General features: G+C 32.7%; 1 long non-coding RNA gene and 1 other non-coding gene across 2 annotated transcripts in view; both read left to right on the forward strand.

The window, feature by feature from the left end:
• LOC137646861 (uncharacterized) overlaps nucleotides 1–7,500 on the forward strand; it is a 483,899-nt gene that overhangs the window by 352,899 nt on the left and 123,500 nt on the right. The gene's annotated exons all lie outside the window — the stretch shown is intronic.
• TRNAW-CCA (transfer RNA tryptophan (anticodon CCA)) lies at nucleotides 894–965 on the forward strand. Its single transcript has one exon. It is a non-coding gene; the product is annotated as a tRNA-Trp (tRNA).

Here is a 7,500-nt window from a genome sequence, read left to right on the forward strand (position 1 = left end):
AAAGAAGAAATTAAAAACTTTCTCTCAAAGTATTTAGTTTGTTTGGATTTCTCAATTGATAAAGGCATACACAGTACGAGTCTTCGAGTTTTATTTATATATGGAATTTGTACACTACAAGTAGTTGTTCGGGTCCTGCTATATGATCTCTTTATCAGAGTAAATAAGGTTTATATCTTTTATAATTGAATCCGAGTATATGTAAAATTATAATGAAATCTGTTTCATTTTAACATTTAAGAATGAGGAAATCATGTTTTAAGATGTATTGTCTTGTTGAACTTTGTAAAGTTAGTTCCTTTTTTTCTGAAGATTTTTTCCGAAACCTATGATCATAATTAGTTTTTTTTGTTTTTATTGCTGTTTGGTAAGCGGCGCTAGTATCGTCGAAAGTTGCTTATTACCTTGTGTAATGTCAAAGTGTTTTAATTTTTTTTTTTTTTTTTTTTTTTTTTTTTTTGCAAATGCTGAACGTTTTTCCATCGATTAATTTCCTGTACTCCTTGGGCGCAAGGTCCAGAGTATTGAATTAGAGTAGCCTAGGTGAGATCTTTGCATCTCGGCGGCGGAGATAAATCAATATTGGAAGAGGGTCATGGCATGCGACCGGTTGCTTCAAAACTCGTACCACAAATACACCCTATAGTACATATCCGATATCTTCTTGTAATTTTCGTGTAGTGATACTAATCTCTTATCTTGCTCTGTCCTTATACAATTAGACGAGGGGCAGTTACGTAACAAAAACTCCCAGATGACTTGCATTTATGACGACAGTACATTTCAGAGGTATGTTGAGCGAGAAGCAGTAGTGGTCACTGTGCCTCTGAGGCTTCCGTGCCAAGACGGCCAGGCGTGAATGATGAAGTTTTGGTATATTGGCACTGGTACGGGGCCTCGTGGCGCAATGGTAGCGCGTCTGACTCCAGATCAGAAGGCTGGGTGTTCGAGTCACTCCGGGGTCACTGTTGACTTTTTCTTTAAGTGATTTCCTTTCTTCACAGGTGTTTATGGTATAGGGTAAGTTGTTTCTAATAACAGTTGGAGTAAGGCCCTACAATGGTACGGTTAAGTTTGGCAAAATCACTTATAAAATCTAGCAGCTCCTGCATCATTCAACTTGCTTGTAATGTTGTTTCTGATACAGAATTCTCTTAAATCTGCTTTGTTGCACTGAAGCACTTAAAGTGATTCTGCTCTAACGTAGCTCTAGGACGGTTGTTAGCGCGTGTACCATTACAAGCTAATCAACTGAAGCTTAATTGAGCTAAATGTTCTAATATGACAAGTAGTCATACGATGTCTACATTTTCTGGTTATCTGATGTAATGTTACTTGAATATTATCAAGTGTGATTAGCCCTAAGTAACGGGAAGAAATACTGTATTTAATTTCAGGAAATTTCTTAATTATGAGCAATTGCCCAAATTTCTTAATGCAGCATTTAACTGCAAAATACTGATTATTAATGGAAGTTGTGGGTGGATTAAGTACAGATCCAATTGTTATAAACTCACAATCATCTCGGATGAAGAAATCGGTGATGGCTACAAAATTATATCCTTATCTCTATTTTACTCCTTTTGATATATTTTGTTAAAGTTTTTATAGTTTATATAGGAGATATTTATTCTAATGTTGTTACTCTTCTTAGAATAATTTATTTTTCCTTGTTTCCTTTCCTCACTGGGCTATTTCCTATTGGAGACCCTGGGCTTATAGCATCCTACTCCTCCTACTAGGGTTGTAGCTTAGAAAGTAATAATAATAATAATAATAATAATAATAATAATAATAATAATAATAATAGTCTTACTTTTCAAGTAGTTATTTTCAATATTCTTCTTTCTCGAACATTGCAGCTAGTCTATTTTTTCCCCTTTAACATAACTATCATCTGCTTTCCCTGTATATTCGGAACTAGTGTACGTGACCCAGCAAAAATAACGGCTAAATATTTAGATGTGCGCACATGCGCATTCACCCCTCTCCCCCCTACCCGAAGGACAGGTAGAGCTGTGCGTTACCGGATATATATATATATATATATATATATATATATATATATATATATATATATATATATATATACATATATATATATATGTATATATATATATATATGTATATATATATATATATATATATATATATATATATATATATATATACATACATATATATATACATATATATATGTGTATATATATATATATATATATATATATATATATATATATATATATGTATATGTATATATATATATATATATATATATACACATATATACATATATATATATGTATATATATATATATATATATATATATATATATATATATATATATAAATAAAACTAGCCAGACATTTGCTCTTTATCATATAGGGGAGATGACTAGGTTTTGTAACCTTCAGCAGTGTATTTTATTCAGTAGGCCTTATACCTTTGGGATTTTTTGAGTAGTGCGGTGTCGCTCCGGGGTTATTAATAATCTTGATTTATCCGAGTAGTTTGGTGCTTTATTTGTAAAAGTCCTGAATCATCATGCTAGAAATAAAAATCTAAAATTATTGTTCATACTAGAAATAAAAATCCAAAACCATTGTTTATACTAAAAATGAAAATTCAAAATCATTGTTTATACTAGAAATATAAATTCAAAATCATATATATACTAGAGATAAAAAATCCAAAATCATTGTTTATACTAGAAATAAAAATCCAAAACCATTGTTTATACTAAATATGAAAATTCTGAATCCTTGTTTATACTAGAAATAAAAATCCTAAATCATACATATACTAGAAATAAAAAATCCAAAATCATTGTCTATACTAGAAATAAAAATCCAAAATCATATATATACTCGAAATAAAATATCCGAAATCATTGTTTATACTAGAAAGATATGAGTTGTAATTATTGTTAGTATTTTCGAATAACCTTTATAAACAAATTATTTCTAATTGTTCAGTCTATACTGACTGTTACGATGCTTTTATTTAACTAGATATTGCAATATCATTTAACGTTTTGAAGTAAGCTATTTGAACATTTTGAACATCTGCTTTAAAGGCTAAATATATTCATCACATTATGTATGTACTGTTAGAAGTAGACTATTTGAAAATGTTGAACATCTGCTTTAAAGGCAAATATATCATCACATTATGTATGTGCTGTTAGAAGTAGACTATTTGAAAATGTTGAACATCTGCTTTAAAGGCAAAATAGATTCATCACATTATGTATGTGCTGTTAGAAGTAGACTATTTGAAAATGTTGAACATCTGCTTTAAAGGCAAAATATATTCATCACATTATGTATGTACTGTTAGAAGTAGACTATTTGAAAATGTTGAACATCTGCTTTAAAGGCTAAATATATTCATCACATTATGTATGTACTGTTAGTGTACATAGATTTATGTTGCGTTGTCTCGAGTGGACGGTTCTTGTAAATATTTAAGCAATGGTGTGTATCTTTAGCTAGTATTTGTGAGGTGATTGATTACAGCGAAAAGTGAAGAGGCAAAGATGACTAGGAAGGTTGTTTGTTGATGCTATGCAAGTGTTTAGGTAAGTAGTATCCGTTGTTATGTTTCGAGGAAATAGATCTTAAAGGGTTTAGGGCTGAAGGTGATGTTAGAATAACCATGTACGCTTGTCTTCAAGGTAATGGCTAGTTGAAATGAGTAAGTGGGTAGGTTTTAGAAATTAGACTCTCTCTCTCTCTCTCTCTCTCTCTCTCTCTCTCTCTCTCTCTTTTCTTCTTTTTCTTCTTATTATTATTGTTATTATTATTATTATTATACTTATTTATTGATACATATTTAAACATTTGAGTCCAAGCCTACTTAAAGTAAGAATGACTGATTTATCCCCAAAAATTGATTGCTTATAGTTCCTGTATTACGGATGAATGGTCAAGCTCTACCAGACATCAGATAATCCTTGTTTACTACAAGGTTTTTATCGCTTAGGAATTCCGTCAGAAACAGGTATAAGGTCTATCTTACCAAACTATATCCCCAAATTACCTAGGTTTGATGGGGCTCCGATAGGCTTTGCCTCCTTTCCCTTTCTTATACATATTTTCATATCTGATCTTGAATACTAGTATTGTTTTAGGATCATGCCAGGGACCATCGCTGTATGCCACTCTAGGCTTCGGTGTTCAGCTCTTTTGGTTGTTGTCACTGCGACAAATTACGGTTCCTTTCCTTGCTGGATCAAATCTCGAAAGCATTTTGCAGTTAAGATCGTTATATTTACTCACAGCTGGGCTTATTTGTCTCATCCATTTGTCACTACTTGCCTTTTTAATCTCGATCTGTTATAGTACGAGTTCATGCTACCCAGAATGAAATATATATATATATATATATATATATTATATATATATATATATATATATAGAGAGAGAGAGAGAGAGAGAGAGAGAGAGAGAGAGAGAGGCAGGCATACATACATACATACATACATACATTCATACTTCTTGCTCATTAGAAACGAGTCGAACAACCAGTTCTTACACCAACTACAGTACAAGTATGACTTAGCATTGTTGCTTTAACGGGATTAATTTCCCCTTCCGTTACTCGGTTGAGCGATTGTAAAACTCATTACGTCCCCTTGGTAGTGGCGTCCATCTCTTCCTCATGCAAGATGAAACAGGAGCATTAATCATTGAAATGTGAAGAGGTTCATTTTTAATTAATACGAATGTCGTTGAAAATGTAACAATCTCTCTCTCTCTCTCTCTCTCTCTCTCTCTCTCTCTCTCTCAAATTTAATTAAGAATCTATCACAGTAAAATATTCACTCTACTTGATTATGAATCATAAATGATACTTGTCTTCAAGCGTATAATCTTTCTACATTGAAGGTTTTGTGCCCATTTAGATTCTCTCTCTCTCTCTCTCTCTCTCTCTCTCTCTCTCTCTCTCTTTCTCTCTCTCTCTCTCTCTTTCCCGGATTTAGTTAAGTTTCAATTTTAATATTTATAATATTTACCCTTCATTTGATTATGAATCATAAATGACACTTGTTTTCAAGTGTATAGCCTTTCTACATTGAAAGTTTTGTTTCCTTTTAAATTCTCTCTCTCTCTCTCTCTCTCTCTCTCTCTCTCTCTCTCTCTCTCGGATTTAATTAAGAATTAAGAATCTGTTAGTATATTTACTCTATATTTGATTCTGAATCATAAATTACATTGTTTCCAAGTTTATAGCCTTTCTACATTGAAGATTTTGTGTCCTTTTAAATCTCTCTCTCTCTCTCTCTCTCTCTCTCTCTCTCTCTCTCTCTCTGATTTAGGTAAGAATCTATCCTAATATTTGTAATATTTACTCTATATTTGATTATGAATCATATATGACACTTGTTTTCAAGTTCATAGCCTTTCTACATTGAATGTTTAATGTCCTTTTAAATGTACATTTTCCTCTTCGGACATTTGAACCAAAACTCTGACAATCCAGATATAGAAAATTAATTGTCGTTTGTTCAGCATCAATGTTCCCGGTACCATACAGACTGACAATCCGGGAATAGAAAATTGTCATTGGTTCAATATCAATGTTCCCAGTATAATATAGACTGACAATCCATGTATAGAAAATTAATTGTCGTTTGTTCAGCATCAATGTTATCGGTACAATATAGACTGACAATCCAGGTATAGAAAATTAATTGTCGTTGGTTCAATATCAATGTTCCCAGTATGATATAGACTGACAATCCAGGTATAGAAAATCAATTGTCGTTGGTTCAGCATCAATGTTCCCGGTACAATACAGACTGACAATCCAGGTATAGAAAATTAATTGTCGTTTGTTCAGCATCAATGTTCCCAGTACAATATAGACATACAATCCAGGTATAGAAAATCAATTGTCGTTTGTTCAGCATCAATGTTCCCGGTACAATATAGACTGACAATCCAGGTATAGAAAATTAATTGTCGTTTGTTCAGCATCAATGTTCCCGGTACAATATAGACTGACAATCCAGTTATAGAAAATTAATTGTCGTTTGTTCAGCATCAATGTTCCCAGTACAATATAGACTGACAATCCAGGTATAGAAAATTAATTGTCGTTTGTTCAGCATCAATGTTCCCAGTACAATATAGACTGACAATCCAGGTATAGAAAATCAATTGTCGTTTGTTCAGCATCAATGTTCCCGGTACAATATAGACTGACAATCCAGGTATAGAAAATTAATTGTCGTTTGTTCAGCATCAATGTTCCCAGTAAAATATAGACTGACAATCCAGGTATAGAAAATCAATTGTCGTTTGTTCAGCATCAATGTTCCCAGTACAATATAGACTGACAATACAGGTATAGGAAATTAATTGTCGTTTGTTCAGCATCAATGTTCCCAGCACAATATAGACTGACAATCCAGGTATAGAAAATTAATTGTCGTTTGTTCAGCATCAATGTTCCCAGTAAAATATAGACTGACAATCCAGGTATAGAAAATCAATTGTCGTTTGTTCAGCATCAATGTTCCCGGTACAATATAGACTGACAATCCAGGTATAGAAAATTAATTGTCGTTTGTTCAGCATCAATGTTCCCAGTAAAATATAGACTGACAATCCAGGTATAGAAAATCAATTGTCGTTTGTTCAGCATCAATGTTCCCAGCACAATATAGACTGACAATCCAGGTATAGAAAATCAATTGTCGTTTGTTCAGCATCAATGTTCCCAGTACAATATAGACTGACAATCCAGGTATAGAAAATCAATTGTCGTTTGTTCAGCATCAATGTTACCAGTACAATATAGACTGACAATCCAGGTATAGAAAATCAATTGTCGTTTGTTCAGCATCAATGTTCCCAGCACAATATAGACTGACAATCCAGGTATAGAAAATCAATTGTCGTTTGTTCAGCATCAATGTTCCCAGTACAATATAGACTGACAATACAGGTATAGGAAATTAATTGTCGTTTGTTCAGCATCAATGTTCCCAGCACAATATAGACTGACAATCCAGGTATAGAAAATTAATTGTGGTTTGTTCAGCATCAGTGTTCCCGGTACAACATAGACTGACAATCCATGTATAGAAAATTAATTGTCGTTTGTTCAGCATCAATGTTCCCGGTACAATATCGACTGACAATTCAGGTATAGAAAATAAATTGTCGTTGGTTCAGTATCAGTGTTCCCGGTACAACATAGACTGACAATCCTGGTATAGAAAATTAATTGTCGAGGTTCAATATCAATGTTCCCAGTATAATATAGACTGACAATACAGGTATAGAAAATTAATTGTCGTTGGTTCAGCATCAATGTTCCCAGTACAATATAGACTTACAATCCAGGTATAGAAAATCAATTGTCGTTGGTTCAGCATCAATGTTCCCAGTACAATATAGACTGACAATCCAGGTATAGAAAATCAATTGTCGTTGGTTCAGCATCAATGTTCCCAGTACAATATAGACTGACAATACAGGTATAGAAAA

This window comes from Palaemon carinicauda, chromosome 9 (genome assembly GCF_036898095.1).
Source record: "Palaemon carinicauda isolate YSFRI2023 chromosome 9, ASM3689809v2, whole genome shotgun sequence".
NCBI classification, from domain to species: Eukaryota; Metazoa; Arthropoda; class Malacostraca; order Decapoda; family Palaemonidae; genus Palaemon; species Palaemon carinicauda.